Source organism: Tympanuchus pallidicinctus, unplaced genomic scaffold (genome assembly GCF_026119805.1).
Source record: "Tympanuchus pallidicinctus isolate F22 unplaced genomic scaffold, pur_lepc_1.0 scaffold3, whole genome shotgun sequence".
Lineage (NCBI taxonomy): Eukaryota > Metazoa > Chordata > Aves > Galliformes > Phasianidae > Tympanuchus > Tympanuchus pallidicinctus.
This window is the reverse complement of record NW_026294747.1, coordinates 100,121,052-100,139,552: the sequence shown is the minus strand read 5'-3', so window position 1 is coordinate 100,139,552 and position 18,501 is coordinate 100,121,052. Positions and strand designations below refer to the sequence as shown.

The following is an 18,501-nucleotide window of genomic DNA, read 5'->3' as shown; positions in this document are numbered from 1 at the left end:
TGGACATTATTGCTGCTTCATTTCACTGCTTAAAATGCGAAATAAACATTTTATTTCTGGTGTAATAAAATATAAGTGACTTGAGTAAAACTATACTGATTACAAGACAGCGGAGTTTAAGTCAGTGTCTTGTCACTACAGAAAAGTTAAATTCTGATGTTTTTTATTTCAGGGAATGTAAGATGTTTTCAAGCAGTGTTTTTTAAAAAAAGCATTGGGAAGGGTATGAAATATCCAATACAGTTTATTTGTCCTCTCCAGAACATGAAAAATCCTCAAAATGTATATACACACTTAACTGCAAATCCCAAGCACAAAAACCAATAAGCATACAAACTTCTTTGTTCTTTCATTATTTCACCTTGAATCTCCAGATAAGAAGCAGCTGAGAGAAGACTTGGTCAGAATGGCAGGTCTATTGGGATCACATGTAAACATTTGGATGAGGACCCGGATTCCAAAGAGTTCTGCCCATCCCATCATCAAGCCCTGGCCAAAAACTAGGGAACATCTGTGTTTATTTTCTTCTTGCCAATATTCAGTTTAAGTGCAATAGTTTAGTAGAAATATCTCAAGCTGTGATTCTGACTTTCTCTGTGTCTCCAGAGAATTTTATTTCCCATTCCCCATAAATCAACTCATAGTGACATGTCTTGCAGATGGTCTATCAGTGACCAAACATTTTGTGCAGCTGTCCATTTATCGGGCATTAAGGTTCTAGGGTATGATACCAAATTTTATTTACTGGCCACTCAATTAATGGAAGAACTGGTTTGATTTATAGTCACATAATTTGATGAAAAGGAGAGATCAGTGCTGTTGCACTCAGACAAAGTAGGTCTCTCATTTCATGCTCAGGGCTATAGCCAGGTTCCCAGTGGTGTTCCGTTTGCTGGTCTTCTTATGGATTAACACAGTCTGTGCCTTCCAAAACGATTAGCATAATGCTGAGGAGGGACCCTGGCAAACTGAGATGTAAACAAAGATAATAGGAACAGTTGGCTGGAAGCTGCAAGATGGAAAAAGAGTTCTTAACTGATATTGATTGTTACAGCTCAGGCAGATGTTAAACATATGCAGCCTGCAATTACAGCACAATTAGAATTATAGAACTACCTCATATAATGGGAAACTTGGTGAGAGTAATGTGATGAGGAGGGGAACTATTCTCTCCTTTCCTTTTATCATGTGAAGTGCTACTCTTCCTGCTCTCACAGACAATTAAATCAGATCTTTTGTTTGCCTTCAGCCAAGATGTTTGTTCTTTCTTTCCTCCCAGAAAACCCGTGCTTAATGAAGAAAAAAAAAAGGTAGACTTGTGAATCTGGGAAGAAATCTCAATGGAGGAGGGAGGGGAAAAGCAAATGAAATCTTAACTGATATTAACGTTTGTAGCACTTCTAACTTCAGTGTGATTCTTCAGGCATCTTACACGAATCTGTCTTTGTTCATCTTTCACAGCCTAAGAGACTTCCAGTCATCACTAAGTGATCATCTGGGTTGCTGACCCTGTGGTTGAAGGGTGGCTGGTTCTTATTTTTAACATGGAAGCACCACTGAATGTCTCTAGCATTGGAAACTGAATGAAGATGAAAGGATTTTAAGAATGCTTCCTCTGTTAAATAGCTGAGATTACTACATGCTTAGGAATGGGCTGAGGCTTGAGAAAGTTGAAGTTTCTTGGAAAGTCTCCACAAAGAATATTTCACTTTTAGGGATGCACATTATTTATCCATCAACGAATGAATGGTTTTAGTTTCTGTCTATATATGACTGTCAGTGGTTTTGATTTTCTTTACTGCTTGGCATCTAACTTATTAGATAGGAAGTATGCCTTTGGTGTGCAACAGAAGTGGAAATGAAAGTCAGTGAATGATTACTATATAATCACACACTATTTTTTTAAATCACATATTTATGTTCTAACATGTTCAGACTTGTTCCCATGGGATATTGCTGGAAACTAATACATAGCTTTAGTTCAAATGGTTTACCTGTGTGTGTGCTTATGGTAATGAGTATCGTTGTATCTCCTTTGTTTTTCATAAAGGTATCACTGTGAACTTGGTTTCCTCTAAGAACATGTTTTTTTCCATTGATATAGTAACTTCATTTCATACTGGGTCAACATGAAATATATGTACTCATGTGCAAGTGGTTGTGGCGTGTAGAACTACGTATCATCCATCTCCAATTAATAAATGAATGATTCTTTTGACTTCATTGTAGAGAATTGGAAATGGAGATAGAAATTTCATCAAAGCAGACTGGAAACAAACATTCCTATAGGCTGTAAGTCTTCTAATGTTAAGACTCTGCATCAAATTTGTACCGAGCTGCGCTGTGTGTGTACTTAGTCAAAATCCAATAGTTCATAAGAGGTAATGTAAGGTATACTGTTATATACGCTTAGGATCCTTGTTTGGGTTTTTGGTTGGATTTTTGGGATTTTTTTGCCAGTGTGCATTCATGGCATATGGCCACATTTGAAATAATGAGAAAGAGAGAACTCTGGTAGTCGCCTCAGAGAAGTAAATGTTACTGTTCAGCTGAGAATCTGCATTATGACAGTGATGCAGTGGATGATCCATTCGTAGCCAGTGTCCTTCAGAAGTTTGTGAGCTCATCACTGAAATACTGTGTCTCTAGGGAAAGAAATACAGGTATTCATTTGCATAATTAGCTGGTTTTGATTTTTTTAAATATATAGGTCATTCTGAAAGTAATGCCTCCTATTTATTTCCATGGAAATTGCAATAGATGCAAAGAGCATAATAATGCTATTTGATACAGCAAATTCTCAGCTACAAAATGCTATTTTTCAGTGTAGTCACCACCATTAGCTGTGCAATCGGTGAGTAATTGAAAGGAAGTTTATCTGCTTTGATTATACATGGAAAAATCCTACTCAGACTTTGGTTTGAATGATGATTGCTCTCATGCTCCGCAAAGTGTTCTCCCACAGGCTTGGAAAGCGTTCATGTATTCCTAATGCTTTCTCTTGATGGCAGAAGGATGGTTCCAATATTTCATTTCTAACAGGAGACTTGTGTTGCATTCAGGTAGTAATAAACTTCCTTCACAAGCTGTCAGAGAGCTATGACTGAACTGTTTGAGCAGTTTTAAGATAGAAGTGCAAGCCTAGATCCGGATATAATGATACCAACCTGAACACTTCCATGAATTTCTGAAAAATGGAAAAAAGCAAAAACAAACCACTTGTGTCTAAAGGTGTTGTGGGTGTTGGAATACTTTACCCTTGTGATTTCACAATGCAGCATGGGTAAATCTTATATGTTTTTGTTAAGATGAACCTTGACCAGTGAGATTTCTCTAGGTAACAGTCACACTTTTCTAGAATCACTCTGTCACACTGTGAAGAGCACTGGCTTAATTTTTAAAACAAACATCTGGAAATAGAAATGTGGGATAGGAGAACTAAAAATTTTAAGTCAGAGAAAAGTGCATTATTAGAAATGGTACATTTACAACTACGTGCGAAGTACAACTAAAAATTGTACTTAGCACAACTAAGAAATTTGTTGTGTATATGTGCACTTGTGGAGGGGTACGGAAGGAAGATTGCAAGTGGTGCTGGGAGTTTGCTGATGACTGAGAGAAATTAAGTTTTCCCTCACTCTGAAATGCTGAGGGATTTGGGAACGTCAGGCAAAAGTACTTTGCCCCTTTAAATAATGTGATGCAGCTTATCCCCTGACAGAAGAAGAACCAGTAAAGCACTTCTGAGTAGATGCTGACTGCTCGTGTGGGGACTTCAGGGAAAAATGCAGTTCATCACTACTCAGCATTTGTCTCCTTGACTTCAGTGAGTAATTAAGTTGCAGTGGCCCTTTTAGTGAATCTGAGCTATGCACCGGAGACTGAAAGACCAAAATCCAATAGTGTGTACTCTCCTGTTTCCAGACTAATCCTGTAAGATACAGTGGGTTGAACGGGTGATCTAATAAGAGAATATAACTGCAGTCAGCTCACTCATCTTCAGAAATTAATAATGAAAGCCCACTGAAATAAAGAGAAAGAAACTAATCTGTGAAGGAACAATAAAATAAAACAATTAAAGTAAAAATCTGTTTACAGAGAATCAGATCTCGTAAGGAATGGTACTGAGTATAAAGCATATCCACTGTGCAGCACATGCCTGTGATTGCTGCGTTCGCTCCGTTTGGTACCCATGAGAGCAGGAAATGCCCTGGGAATTTGGCTTCATGGAGTGCATCATTCAGAAATTTTGGGTGCAGTCATTTAGAAATAGAAACACACCTGAGACTTCCTCATCGGACAGGAAAGTTTGCATTACTACCATATACACACAAGTAAAATCTTGGCCTTTGTGAAAGGAGGAAGGCAGACGTGGAATGGCAGAAGCTGGTTATTGGGTCAGTCATTAAACTTTTATCTCTGTATCTGTACTGCACACAGTGAAGCATTCTCACTTCTATCCTGAAGAGCTGCACTTACTATGCAAGCTATGAAATTGATTAAGCATATATTTCTCACAAAATTCTTACAAACCCTTTCCCATTCTCTGCAACGATTACATCTCCTTTACTCTCGCTTTCTCCCTATCCAGGACTTAGTTTTCCGTATCTTCTTCAGTTCATCAACTCCTACTCCTCTGAGCCCCTGATGCTCTTCTGAGCTTGACTAGAAACCAACAAGGGGCATGAAATACAAAATGCAGGTCATTCTTCACTGCAGCTTCTTCACCTAGTGCCTTGGCAGCATCATGCTGATACTTGCTAGCAGCTGGCAGCTGACCATACTGCAGATCTGTAGGACAAATCAGGGGCTTCGCAGGTGATTTTGAAAAGTGATGAATGAATTTCTCTGTAAGGAACTTCAGCTGTTGTGGTGTTTCTGCTGGTACTGAAACCCCTACAGTTTTATGAACATGGCAACTTAATGTTAGCAAATTTCATTTCTGCGATCTTGTGTTGGTGGAGGAAGCTGAACATCCTGCAGGAAAGTCTGCATCTGCAGTCACACGTTTCTTTGGTGCGTGCAACTTATTTTCCCTTCCACAGACCTGCAGCTGTTGTCTCCTGTGTCCTCTGGGTCAAACTTTCTCACTCTTGCCAAGGAAAATCAAGAGGTGAGTAAATTGCTTTTCTGAGTTGTGAGAAGATCTGAATAAATGACTGAGGTTTCTCTCATACATAACTCAGTTTAGGCCACATCTTGACTGGGGAATGGTGGCAAGATGAAAACATTTCACCTAATTCTCATCTAAAATCAATTTGATGTACCTGCCTCAGTTCTCTCTGACATAGAAACAGATTCCAGTGAGCGTAGAGGCATCACTGTAATACTGGTAGTGTTTTATGTAAGACTCCGGGGCCCTTTGGGCAAAGCCCTCACTGGTTTTAAACAGTGCCTGCACACAGGAATATCTATTTGAGTATAGCGATAAGATCTCTGACTGCATATAGGCAGATTAATGACACTGGGCAAGCACTTGGTGGTTCAGTTGCTGGAGTAGAGGACAGTCCTGCTCCTCTGCGCTGGGGCTCTGCTCTTCCACCAGCTGACTGAAACTAACAGCAACTCTGAACACCAAGAAACTGAGAGCAAAGAGAGGCATTCTTGTGACTGTTGACCCTACGTGGTTGCCTTGTCCCCCATAGACTTTTTAGATCTTTTTTATGTGATAAGTCAATTACAGGACGCTTGTATCTTAAGATTTCATGTTTACAGTTGTATCATGGATCAATAATAAGTCTATAATGTTTTGATTTGATATTATGCATAATGTTCATGTTCTTGAGTATCTTAGTGACTTCTGTTCACTATCTGAAAAGCCACTCTTTAAGAGTAGATAAAGCACTATGCCAGGAAAGAGCAATACTGCTGTTTCAGGAGGTATGTAACTATGGAGGTTTCTTATGGGAGGTTTCTTATGGGAGGTTTCTTCTGCTTGTTCACTTACCATCAACGTGGAACAATTTTTCCTCTAGCTTCTGGTTCAACTATTGATATTTTTTTTTACTCAATGGACTAAGTTCATTCCTACTGTAGCTCCAAGGAAGTCCATGGAGGTTCAGTAGGAATTCACAGGGAGCTGTATTTAAACTTCAGCAGTCAGAATTAGAGCACCTTGCTACAGGTCATTACTCCACAGGCTCATTCTTTATCTGTCAGAACAGTCTTTTAGCCCATTTTTGTCCAGACCTTTGGGATTGAATTGGATTGGAAAGAAGGAGGACTATTTGTGGTACAACTGCTCAGTCACATAAGGGCTGACCAGGCCAGAAACACCTATGTGCTTTCTATAGGTCATCGTGTACCTTGTCATTATTGTTGTGCTGGATTTGACACTAATGACGCTAATACACTGAAGGGCTTTTATGTCATGGCCAGATCCTGCCTTTTTTTTTCAGTAACTTTCTTTTTCTGGAGGTATTAGGAGATCTCCGGTCTGTGCCAGCTACTGTTCCCAGAGACATCAGCATCCGTCTTGTAGTGATGTTTTCCTGGGGCTTTGTTTCATTTGTTTCATTAGTAGCACTCTTTCCAATTATATGTTTTCTTTAATTACAGAACAAAGCACAGCCCAGCTTAGCTTTCTACCGCGTTTGATCTTATGCAGCAAAGGCAGAGAAGCTATGAACGCATTTGGCACAATGTTAATTGTTGATAGCGAGACCTGTGGGCAGAGAGAGCACACTGCCAGGTCCAGGATGCTTCCCCCTCCCCAAAACTGGTTGGGAAGGGGGACTGCATCAATCAAAGAAGGAAAAGGTCTTTATCTTCCTTCTTCTGTGTGTCCCTGCAAATGGTGGGCTCAGTTTTGTTCCTAATAAATGTGTTTTCCTTCTTAGTTTATGTTGAAGTCTATAATATGATTCACAACACATTCCTGTGTTATACTCCTACTCCATACACCTACAGCTCGCTCACGAAAACCAGCTCACATATTACAGCTTTTCTCTGCTACTTTGTCTCACTGATACTGTTATTAGAATCATAATTTATTAGAAGACCGTTCTTTGTACTCCAGTAACAACACTAATGGGGAAGTTCATGAGGTCTGACTGAGATCAGTCAAAGCTGCCACTGATTAAAATCAACCACGAAAAGTTTTCTTTCTTTCATCTAAATGTTGAGGGAAGCCTATGACAGGTGCTGTTAGATTATCTTAATTCTCTTGTGTATGTATTGTCACTTTTCATTCACATCCCATTTGGGAGGAAAACACTTTCAATCCAGCATCACTGTCTTCTTGTGTGGAAAGGGAAAATAGACATATGGTTTGATCAGAAATAGCATCTTTTGACAGCCTCTAAAAATACTCATCACACATCCCTAGCTATTTTAAATAGCTGACTAGAGGAAGAAAACATCTCCAACATGTCTCAATCATGAGGTATTGGCATACTGACATTTTACATAAAAGAAACAGCTCCTCATCAGCAAAAAGTGATAATGAAGCATTTTTTTTAGCTATTTTGAATGATATATTACAAAGATACATTGGACTGTATCCTCAGAGGATGCAGGTTTGGGGAATGTCCAGCGAAATTAAGTATATCCAATGAGGAGCTCTCTACATTACGTTCAGAGTGCTGCCTAGTTATGCAAGCTCAAGACTTTAAGCTGGAGCACAAATATTATTGGGCATGGGGAATATAGGGAGCATGACAGGAATGTCTGCAGTTCAGTGTACTGTTGGGTTGGGGCCTTACTTATTACCTTTTGCTCGAGAAGAACCCTTCTCACACTTAGGCATAGTTTTCTAGGGGACCTCTGAAGGTGTTCATTGTTCATCAGGCTGTACGCACCAATAGAATATATTATGGAGTAAGACATTCAGAAGTTTCATTGTGTTGAACTTTCAACCTCCCTTAATGTAGTCCTAGAATAATCGTTGATTTCAGAGTGATGTTTTGTCTGGACGTTCCCTAATTTTTCTGCAATTAAGAATATCTCTGTAGACACCATCTGTGGTCTCCATTAGCTGCATAGTAGGAAGAAATGGAAGTGTTTTTTCAAGACTCTTAATGGTGAGCCCCTCTTAGAAACAAGATAGTCCAATTGTTTGGACATGAGTTGAAAAGGGCTCATGTTATTGGCAGTGCTGTTGAGTTGCTGTGAAACCTTGAATAAAAGACAGTGCCTCTACAGTGCCTCAGTTTACCATTCCAGCCACTTCTTCTCTGTGTTTCTCTAAAACCTGTGGAACACAGGCTGTCCCTTAGAGTAAAAATAAGCAAGCGCACTTTAACAGATAACAGCTCTGCAGTTGCAAGCAGTGAACAGAGGCTGTTGTTTTCTTGCTTTTGGAATCATTAATTCTATGGAGCTGAAATATATTTTGCTTTTAATACTGTATAGTTTATATAAAAGCTGAAAGGGTTGCAGAGCTCCACCCTGGGATGGTAATGAGCATAGAGGATGAATGTGCATCGTTGTCGTGCCAGTGATAATTGGTAGTTTCCTGGTCTGGCTAATGCCAGATGAATTAAAACTAATATACTGAGTAACTTGATGAAACCTCATTGATTTGCTTTGCTAATGAAACCAGTAATCCATTTTTCTCGTAGAATGGTTAAGAAGAGAAACACCCTTTTGAAAAACTATGTCTGGAGTAACTTACACTATGCACTGCTGTAGTATTAAGGGAAACATTACCAATTTAGAGAAAATATTTTCTGTTTGTTTGTCCCCCTCTGTCTCACTCTGATTCTATGATTCTGTGACTCTTTCAAGAGGACTGTTCTGCAGGAGCCATGGAGTCCTGCACTTGCTTTCTGCTCTCATTCGGAGAACCTACAGCACTTTGCTGTTGGCAGATAAAATTTTAATGATAAACTGCAAAACAGCATAACGTGGTCGTGCTCTAGTATCACTTCAGATCTCCAGGTGTATTCTCTGAGCCTCAGAAAATGCTGCTTTTGTGCAGCAGAGGTGATGTGAAAGGTGTTGCACTTGCTGGCCATCTCTTAAGTAGATGCTGTTTGTAGAACTGTGTGATAAATGGGCAGGAGGCTCAAGGTTTATCTGGCTGAATCGGTGTAAACTATTGTTTTACAGTTGTATTGGGATACTTCTCTGTGTGAACCATCTACTGCAGAAGAGAAATTGAAGTATTTCAGAGTAACTGTTTTGTTTCGAAGACATAATGATTTGGGAAAATGTTATGCTTTTTCTGGAATAGCTTGCACACGGACATAATTACTTTGAAGTAGTGATCCCTCTGCCACTCACTTGCAGCACTTGGACGTGCACAGGTAGAAGAACAATGTGCAGAAAGTTCCAATCTGCTGTAATTCATACAGATCTGTGGGAATGACCCTATTGGCATGTAAGTTCAGCTGGGAAGAACAAGCAAGTCATTTTCTTCAGTCACATGAGTCGAGGGGAGATGTGTTACTTTCTTCATCAGCAAGTTTGTCTGTGAACAATACAGTGGGTCCTATTCTAGCATGCTTAGGGCTAGAACAAAGTCATGAGGATTTCCTGTTTAGGTATCTGCAGCACTGAGAATGGGAAATGTTCTCTACATTTATGTCTGTGTTTTATCAACAGGTAAAGGATATTTTTGGTAACTGGTCAAATAAATACAGCAGTGAGAATATTTCAAAGTCTTCTTGGGATCTGTATGCCTGCCTCTGTATGTGGAATGCTAATTTAAAGTACCTCTATGAGACAGTGGTAGATACCTTCCATTTTCACAACTAATTATAGACCGTAAGGCAGAGCCTTGGCTTTGTTCTTTATACCTAGTGGTGTTTTTTTCTTATGTTAGTACTTGATAGCATCTTTGTTTTTTCAATTCTCTTCCAGATATCTTGTTAGAGCACAATTACCTTTTTCATTTGTAGATGAGCTATCTAGTTGGGGAGGAAAAGCACAACAACTGTAGTCATGTCTGAGAAAATCACAGATTGTGGTCACACAAATGTGAACAGATTTTGAGCTCCTGAAAGATAATTGTGGTTTTTGTGATTTCTCAGTGGGAATTTGAATCAGTTTTCTTACTTTTGTTATCATTGTTTGAAGAGTTGCTGTGCTGAAAGTGGATATAAAGTGCTTTAGATATGGAAAGAGTTGTCTGAGCACTGCTGCTTTTAGTGTTATGGTAGCATTTCCAGACTGAAGGTAGTAAACTCTTCCTTTGCTATATTGTACTAGGAAAAAAAAAAAAAAAAAAAGAGTGGGTATCTTCGTTCCTTCTAATTTTTTTGCCATTCTTCATAGAATGCTTTTGGCAAGATGTTAGCAGGAATTAATAAACGTTAATAAAACAACAGCAACAGTGTTTAATTCAGAGGTGGTAAGCAGTCACCAGCCACCATCCTAATTGATGTTTGCCCTCCAAGCACAGGGACATGCACAGAGGACATGCCACTTTGATGGGAGTCTGCAGGAGGCGGCCCTGCAGGGATGTGAACGGCTCACCTTTCAAATACGAGGTGTAATGCTGGCAGAAAATGACTCCTGTTAGCAATACTCAGCAAAACTTACCTCAAGGTAGGGAGCAAGGGGGGTGTGGGTATCTAAAACGAGACCAAGTGCTTTGTGCGTACACATTCCTAACACTACTGATGATTTTCTGGTACAATTATTATTCAAAGGCGTAAGGATGGTTAGCTTCACACTGGGAAGGAATCACATGCATGGTTGTAATTATAATGACTACAGGTCTTTGTATCACTTGTTTTGAGAGATCCATTGAGAAAAGCATATGAAGTAGTCCATAGTTACAGGCTGAAGGAACTGAGCTCGTTCAATCTGGAAAAGAGAAGGCTGCAGGGACACCTCATTGCGGCCTTCCAGTATTTAAAGGGCGTTTGTAAACACGAGGGAAATCAACTTTTTACATCGTTGGTAGAGATAGGACAATGGGGAATGGTTTTAATCTAAATCTCCCCTCCTTTAGAGTAGATGTCCGGGAGCAGTTTTTTAATGAGATTGGCCAGGTGCTGGCATAGCTGCCCAGAGAGGCTGTGGATGCTCCATGCCTGGAAGTATTTAAGGCCAGGTTGGATGGGGCCCTGGGCAGCCTGGTCTAGTAATTGAACTTGTGGCTGACAGGAGAGATAAGTCCCTTCTAACCCAAGCCATTCTATGATTCATTCTATGATTCTGTGATAGTCAGAAGAACTACTTCCAAAGGGGAGAATTGGTACCCAGCAGATAATCCAGAGTCTTAACCAAATGTACATCCATTCTCAGGAGGGTGGTTTATACTAGATAAGCAGGACGTTTGGAGCCTAAAAGCAGGGCTTTGATGTTCTACAATCTGTGAGGAGCTGTGCTGTTCCCTGCTTGGTCTGTACAGCCTGGGTAACATTAGGTATATTTACAAGCTCAACATGATAAGAAGAAATTTAGTCAGCAGCCAATTCCTGCAAATAACTTTTTTTTCTTCCTTTTTTACCAAATAAGGGGCCAAATCTACTTTGTAAATGACCTTTTACCTTTTCTTTGGAACCCAAGGACCACCAGAAGCACCCTGCAAGAACCCCATAATAGCACAGTGCATGTGTAATACTAGATTTTAACATTGTATGGGAATTGCTAAGTCACAGCTTGAAGCAATGATTGAGCACCTGTTGAAGGGTTACAGCCAGTCCTGGGGGCACAATTGGAAGCAATTCATGTGTGCAACCAGAAGGACTGGAACCTGGTCCCTCCCCTCTCCAAGCCTCATTTAAGGGCTGGCTGCCACATGGGAAGGATCTTGACTTAGAGATCCCTCCTTTCAGAGTATTCAGTAAACCCTGATCCTAGAGATAGATAAGCAAATCTTTTCTTTCTTTAACTGGATTGTGACCATCGTTCTTTTTGGGCTAATTTAGATGTGGTTATCTGCCACTGTCTTTCCCTACAAATATGTGTAGCAACTTTTGAAATAGGAAGGAGCTTTGTGGAAAGTGCATGAATGTTTGTATGTTGAAGGTATCTGAAGAGTGTGCTTTAGCTCCTGCATATGCAGGCTAGGAGGAGAGATCCCCTATGTCTCAGTGCTGTGATAAAGTAATGACAGCTTTTTAACCTGTCATTTGGGTTGATGAGTTTTATTCCCAGGTTTCAGTAACAGAACGTGGCACCCTAGATGGGACCAGCTCTCCAGGGTCTTGAAAGACCAGAGGAATCATGAGGATTCCAGCACTTACTGGAGTATTTTCAGGGAGGCCCTCTGGCTGACTGGTGAGGTGGGTTTCTGTGACAGCTATCTGGGAGATTAACAACATTACTTACGGGTACGTAAGGTTTTGAGTTCCAGTCTGTGCAGCTACTGCCTATCTGTAAGTTGTGGTTGAGAGATTCTGCAAGAATAGACCGAGACACCTAGAGTACAGTTCAAATCAGGAGACTGTGGATATGAGTCTCACAGGACAGGCTTGAGTCCTGCTATAAGAAATAGTTGTTGCTGCAGCATGAAATCAGGACAGTCCTCTAAGGAGAAGATTCCAAAGTGTTCTCCCTTGGGATGTGTATTAACATACTGGAAAAAGCTTTGGGGAGATTCACTGACATGGAAAAAATTGGTTGAATACTTTGTCAGTGTATACCGTGGTAGATCAAGAAAATTGGCCTGCCAATGGGTTTGTTAATTATAACACAATCTTGCAATTAAAGTTATTTGGTTGACACGAAGGAAAAGGAAATGAGAAGCTATATGTGAATTTGTTCTTCGTATTACAAGATAATTACGGTATATGTAAGAAGTGTGGCTTGATGACAAGTGAAAGTGATGTTCGCTTTAGAGGCAGAAAACGAGAAATCACTTAAGAGATGCAAGGATAAGGAACTATGGGAAGGTAATGAGGAGGATGTTGAGATGTTGATTGGGCCACGGGGTGGCGATAGAGGACAAAGGGATAGAAGATCACGAGGTTGAAGGGGAGCATACAGAGAGGACCCAGGTAAGGTAGCTAAGGTGATGCAACTATTATTAGAGCTCGTGATCCAGGCTGGAATGATTTGCAGGTGGTGTTGCGTATACTGTTCACATATGAGGAAAGGAGTACAGTGTTAGGAAAGGCAAAGGGAGGAGCAAAAATGATTCATGCCTGGGGGGGGCACAATAGAAGACAGTTGATGATCATTTTCCTTCAACACTTCCTAAGCAGGATTGGAATAATGCAGGTCAATGGGAGCTCTTGACCAGATGTTTAAGGTTGTTCTTATTTGGAATGAGAATTGTTATTCCTAAAGCAAATAATTTCCCTAAATTATACCAAGTGGTGTAGTGAAAGGATGGGACCCCATCAGCCTTTTTTGATAGGTTAATTACCACCACCAGTAAATACACTGATTTGGATCCCAAAAAGGAATGGGATGCAATGCACTTAGCATATATTTTTGTACGGCAGTCAAATTTGGATATTAAGTGATTAAGTGGTATTAAGATATTAAGTGTAAATTTCAGAAAATGGATGTATAAGGCTCTTGGTCCCTGAATAAATTATTGGAGAGTGCTTGGAGGGTATATAATAATAGACAGGAAACTAAACCAGTGAAAGAGGAGAAATAAAGAGTCTGGGAAAGAAAATTATTAGTGGAGGCATGAGAAGTGGGGAGAGGAAGTAACTGAGAAAATGATCTCCAAGAGGAAGACCATGAGGGAATACATGGGGACAACTACCAAGACTGTGCTTAGAAAGAGACTATTGTGCTAGATGTATGAATAGGGGTCACTGGAAATGGAACTAAATCAGCAAGCACAGCAGTAAACACAGGTAGGTTTTAGAGGAGTGCTGAGCCAGGCAGAGAAAATAGTGATTTTAGATGAAGGTTGAATGGGGGCTCAGGAGAAAATTCAAAGTTATCCCCAACTGAGCCCCCAGTTACAGTAAGGATGGGCAGCGAGGATATGAAATTTCTTTAGATATGGAAGAAACTCTGTATTAATCCTTGTAGAGAGCAGTTATCAGGCAGTCTCGGTTGATGGTGCCACAGGTCAGAAGAACTATTATTTCAACCATTAAAATTTAGGATTGGGAAATTTTTTTGACCTGACAGGCACTGTATATGCCTGAATGCCCTTTTAGATAGAAATGTACTAAACAAGTTACAAGCACAAATTATATTACTAGAGGGAAAAATTCATGTATGTGTCCCTGAGGATAAGGCCTGGATCTTTATGTTGCAGGAATCATCTCTCCTAAATCTTAAACACAGGTTGGTGAGCATTTTTTTTTTTCTTCCCCAGACTTTGATGACATTAGCAGAGCAGTAGGCATGGGGCAGGAAAGAAGCTCAAAAATAGGCTGGGAATATGACTGACAGGTGGCTCAGTGGAGGTTGCACTGCCTGCAGCACTGCCCTCTCAGAAAGAGTGACAGAGAAGAAAGCAGGAGATAGATGACCAGGAGAGGAAACTTGCAGCCAAGGTAGGAACATGCTACTCTCTGGTTTCATGCTGTCACGAGCCATGTCTGGGCTCTCCCTTGTAAGTGGCTTATGGTGCTTGGTTGTCAGACTCTGGAGTGTGGAGAGTCCATGGCACCAGGATGGAGGTGGTCAGCCAGGAGCATGGCCTAGATTTTGGGGTGATGGCTGGAGTGGTGAATGTGCACTTCCTTTCTTGAGGGCAGAGGGGAATGTTCCAGCTGATGGACAAACCCCTGGGTGAATAAAGGCAGACTGCGATCTGGGTTGTGAAGTAGAAGAGGTAGAATGTTGTGAAACAGAGGTAGTAAAGTGTGTGAATGTTTGCAATTGTACAAGCACTGAATCTTGTTTCCTTGTTCAGAATCTGACACGTACAGATTTTACAGTGGTTACTGTCAGGGAGCTGCAAGGGCCAGCTTCTATCCAAGGGACAAGGACCTAAGGGACCTCCAGCACAGTAGAGCAGGGCCTCCTCAGCAAGGCCTGTCCTGCCATCCCAGGCAGAAGCTGGGACATTAGGACACCCGTAGGCATCAGATGCATCACTGGGGCTGAGAGCCCTGGGAGTGTGAAATGTGGTCCTGAGCTCTGGACATGCCTGGGGAGTCTTGGGGAGGCTGGGCACTTTATCTGGATTCAAAGGAGCTGGAAAGCCTTCAGCAGCTGACACGTGGGTAGAGTGTGGCATTCAGGAATAATAGGCTCTTTCTCTGACTTATAGCTAGCAATGACTCTTGAGGGCAGTCTGTAGATAACAGATGAAGCGGGCTTCCCTCCAGAAAGCAAGTGCAAATCTTTTGACAGGAGCTGCTGAACCCACTGATTCATCGCTGCTGGGTTTGTAATAGAAGGTAAGAAGTGTGGCTATGAAAGACCCAGTAAATAAGGTCAACAGTATTCAAGTTACTGTGTGCTATAAGCTGTATTTTAGCAGGAAGGCTTCCTGGGGAACACCTGTTTCTGGAGTTTGGCCAATTTACGGTTCATGCACAGGAAAACAATTATTTTCTTAGCAGTACAGCAGATGCATGATGAAAGATTGTTAATACAATGATAAAATATGTCATTAACGATACCGTTGATAGCTCTGAATAGATTTTGGAAAGGAAATTAAAGCCTAACCTAGGGTTAGAGAGAGCTTGAAAAGAGTTAGCAGATGGGAAGTCAGGAAAGAGAAAGAGGAAGTGGGGTGGAAAATGGAAGCCCAGAAGTGCCTGAAGCAAGACTTGTTAGAAGAAGCAAGGCACATATAGAGAAGATTTGGGGAAAAATAACAGTGCCTGAAAAGGGTAAACCAAGGAGTTTCTGAATTTCTTGAAGGCTCTCTGCATGGAGCTTCAGAACTGGTCAGACGGGCAGAAGCACACGTGCACCATTTCCCTTTGGTCAGGAGTTAGAACTTCAGCCAACATTTTTGATTTAAGCAAGGTGTTATATAAAAATCCTTTCAGCAGACAGTTGAACATCTTCTTCACAGGTGACAATTCAGGTACATCAGGGTAGACTTTCAGAAATATTTTTTTAACTTGCAAAAAAAGTTGTTTAAAAAGAGGCACACCAGGAGGTAACCCCATCTCATTAAAACTTAGGTATAAATCACAGTGCCCTTGAAGTCCTTCTCATTATCTTCAGCCTCCATCTTCAGCAACTATGCAGAAAAATATTGGCTCAGCAGTGTTAGCCACAGTACAAAGGCAAGCTTTCCTGTAGGAAATCTGAGGAATCCTCAGTACTTTTATTTATGACACAAAATGACTGAAGCATTGAAACATCACAAACCTCATCCTTGGAAGCTCCATTACAAGCTGGAAAAAAAACCAACACAGGCACACACACTGATCTAAGAAAGATTGCCGTGTTCCTTTCTTTTCCTTTTATTCTTATACTTTTATCCTACCTGACTTTAGTTCATACAAAAGTCAGCACTTCAGGGAAAACCTTAAGTAGCAGCATGTCAGAACTTTCATGCTGAATCAGTCTTGTTTAAACATCCCACCTCTGTGGATGGCCGCACTGCTTCAGAACGTAGGCGAGTAATATAGAATGAGCTGTACATAGGTAAAATTTCTTCCTAATTGTGTCAGATACTGCTTGGGATTTGCTGTCCTTCTAAACACCTAGATCCTGAAAAGCATGGTTGTAAGTCATGTGGTTTGTTGCAGCTGATACCCACTAAGTTCTGCAGAGCACACACGTAATTTGACAGAGTAAGAATCCTCCTTGTAAGGTTCACCTTATTCTCACTTTACTCAGAGTACTTTTATTTGCTCCTTGAATTTATGACAGTCCTACCTGTTTTAAACACTTATCCTGTTGCTAGGAGAGCTGAAAGAACAACAAGGAAACGAGGTAGCATCCTGCTTGTTACTAGGTAAAATAATTGCAAAGAACAAATTTTGTGCGTTCTTTTGGTTAAAAATGCATTTAGTGTACATTTTCACCACCCCTGAAGGCCTCTTCTATTCTTGCCACTGTTGTAGATTTAGCACTAGTGAAAAGAGCTAGCAGAGTGGCTCAGGTTGCATCTAGCATCATCTTTAGTCTGACCTTGTTACAGCTCTCACTGCCCAAATGTGAGAAATGTAGTGTAAAACATTTTGCAGTGTTGCACATTCTATGCATGGCTCTGTATTTCCAAATGTAAAGCTTTTCATTTCCTTGAATAAGGATTGGCTATGAAATACCAAGTCCTTCTGTGCTCAAAGCACAGGTGATGGCTGAGACCATCTGGTTCATGGGAGCTCAGCATACAGGCAGTGGACTGGGGAGAAGTTACTGGAAACTATGAATATTCTTTGGGTTCTGACACTGATTGTTAACAAATCCTTTCAGTGAATCACTTCTTTGTGATCTCACTTCTTTGTCCTCTCATGTCTACCTGCTCCAATCATCTAGACTGGGACAAGGAATGGTTGATGGCTTCATTGCTACGAAGTTTCTTTTCAAGAGGCTTCCAGTTCAACTGCAGCCCTGGTTACTGCTGCTTGTAGTACTTGTTTTCAGTTAATCTCATTCATTTATGCCTTGCAGAAGTGGAGCTTGTGTACGGGCCAGCTTCTGCAACGATGACATTTTTACTTCGAGCTCTGGAGAATAAATCCTGTATTTGAACAGAGGAGAGAAAACCCATTTCTCATCGGTTGAATTCTTTTGTAATTCCTGTTAATGCATTTATCTATGAGCTCCTGAAGCTGTCCGTTCTGGCACTCATTCTCTGGAAATCTGTCTTCCCTTACCTGCTTCAGGTCACCAGCAGTCTTTTTAATAGTGTGGAGTGAAGACAAAAGCAGATGTGTAATGATAGCATTGCAGGTGAACGTACCAATACTGTTGCAAAACTCAGGAATGAAAACCAGGCAGTGGGTGCTTCTGGGTCAACTGTTGGAAGATGTGGTAAGACAAAGACAAGTCATTGTGACTTGTCTGTGAATGTTCACAGCTAGAAATGGGAGGATTTAGTTCTGACTTTTTTTAATTGCTTTGCAAGGGCAGCTGATAAAACTAAATTCTTCTCCACACTTATCCCTCGCTGCTCTGTAGGGAACCTCAATGACTTTTCTGCTTTGCCCATAAGAGACAAAATAGGCCAGGATATTCTTCCTTCTCCCACAGTAATGGAGCCAGCCCTTCTTCTATTCAGAGTACCCTCTTCATGCCCTGGATGTCACAATTGGTATTCCACAGCAAAGGGCAAGAAGATGAAAGCAAAAAAAAGGTTTACACAGACATTATTGAAAGAAGAAGAAAAAAAAGAAAAAAAAAAAAGGAAAGAGAGAAATCTCAGGACAGCATGGCTGCAGGAGTTGCACTGGAGGTAATGTTGACCTACTGAAGTTGCTGCTGAAGCAAGTCCGGCAATGTTTTTGTGCTATGAAATATTGAAGGATCTTAACAGTCAAATTGGAATTTATCAGCTATGTTAGTAAGTTCCTTTTCTATCAGACACTGTGCAGAACTACTGGGAGTCTTTTCATCAGAAGATACTGAACTCAACTTTTCTGTTTCGTACATGAGGGGTATATGCAAGAGAATTTTCTGTTCTGACAGTGGAGAAATGATTTTACCTAATAGCATACTACTTTATTATAGGGAACAGGCTTAACTGCATCTTTAAATTGAGAAGATGAGATAATTAAT

General features: G+C 40.7%; 1 protein-coding gene across 2 annotated transcripts in view; it reads left to right on the top strand.

Moving 5' to 3' along the window:
* The first annotated feature begins 4,927 nt into the window (after positions 1 to 4,927).
* CPNE4 (copine 4) overlaps positions 4,928 to 18,501 on the top strand; it is a 239,278-nt gene continuing 225,704 nt past the window's right edge. The window contains exon 1 of one of the 2 annotated variants that reach the window (XM_052694172.1): positions 4,928 to 5,113. The gene's annotated coding sequence lies outside the window, so the exon portion shown is untranslated. The remainder of the gene's footprint in view (positions 5,114 to 18,501) is intronic. The other variant, XM_052694171.1, reaches the window with a different exon arrangement.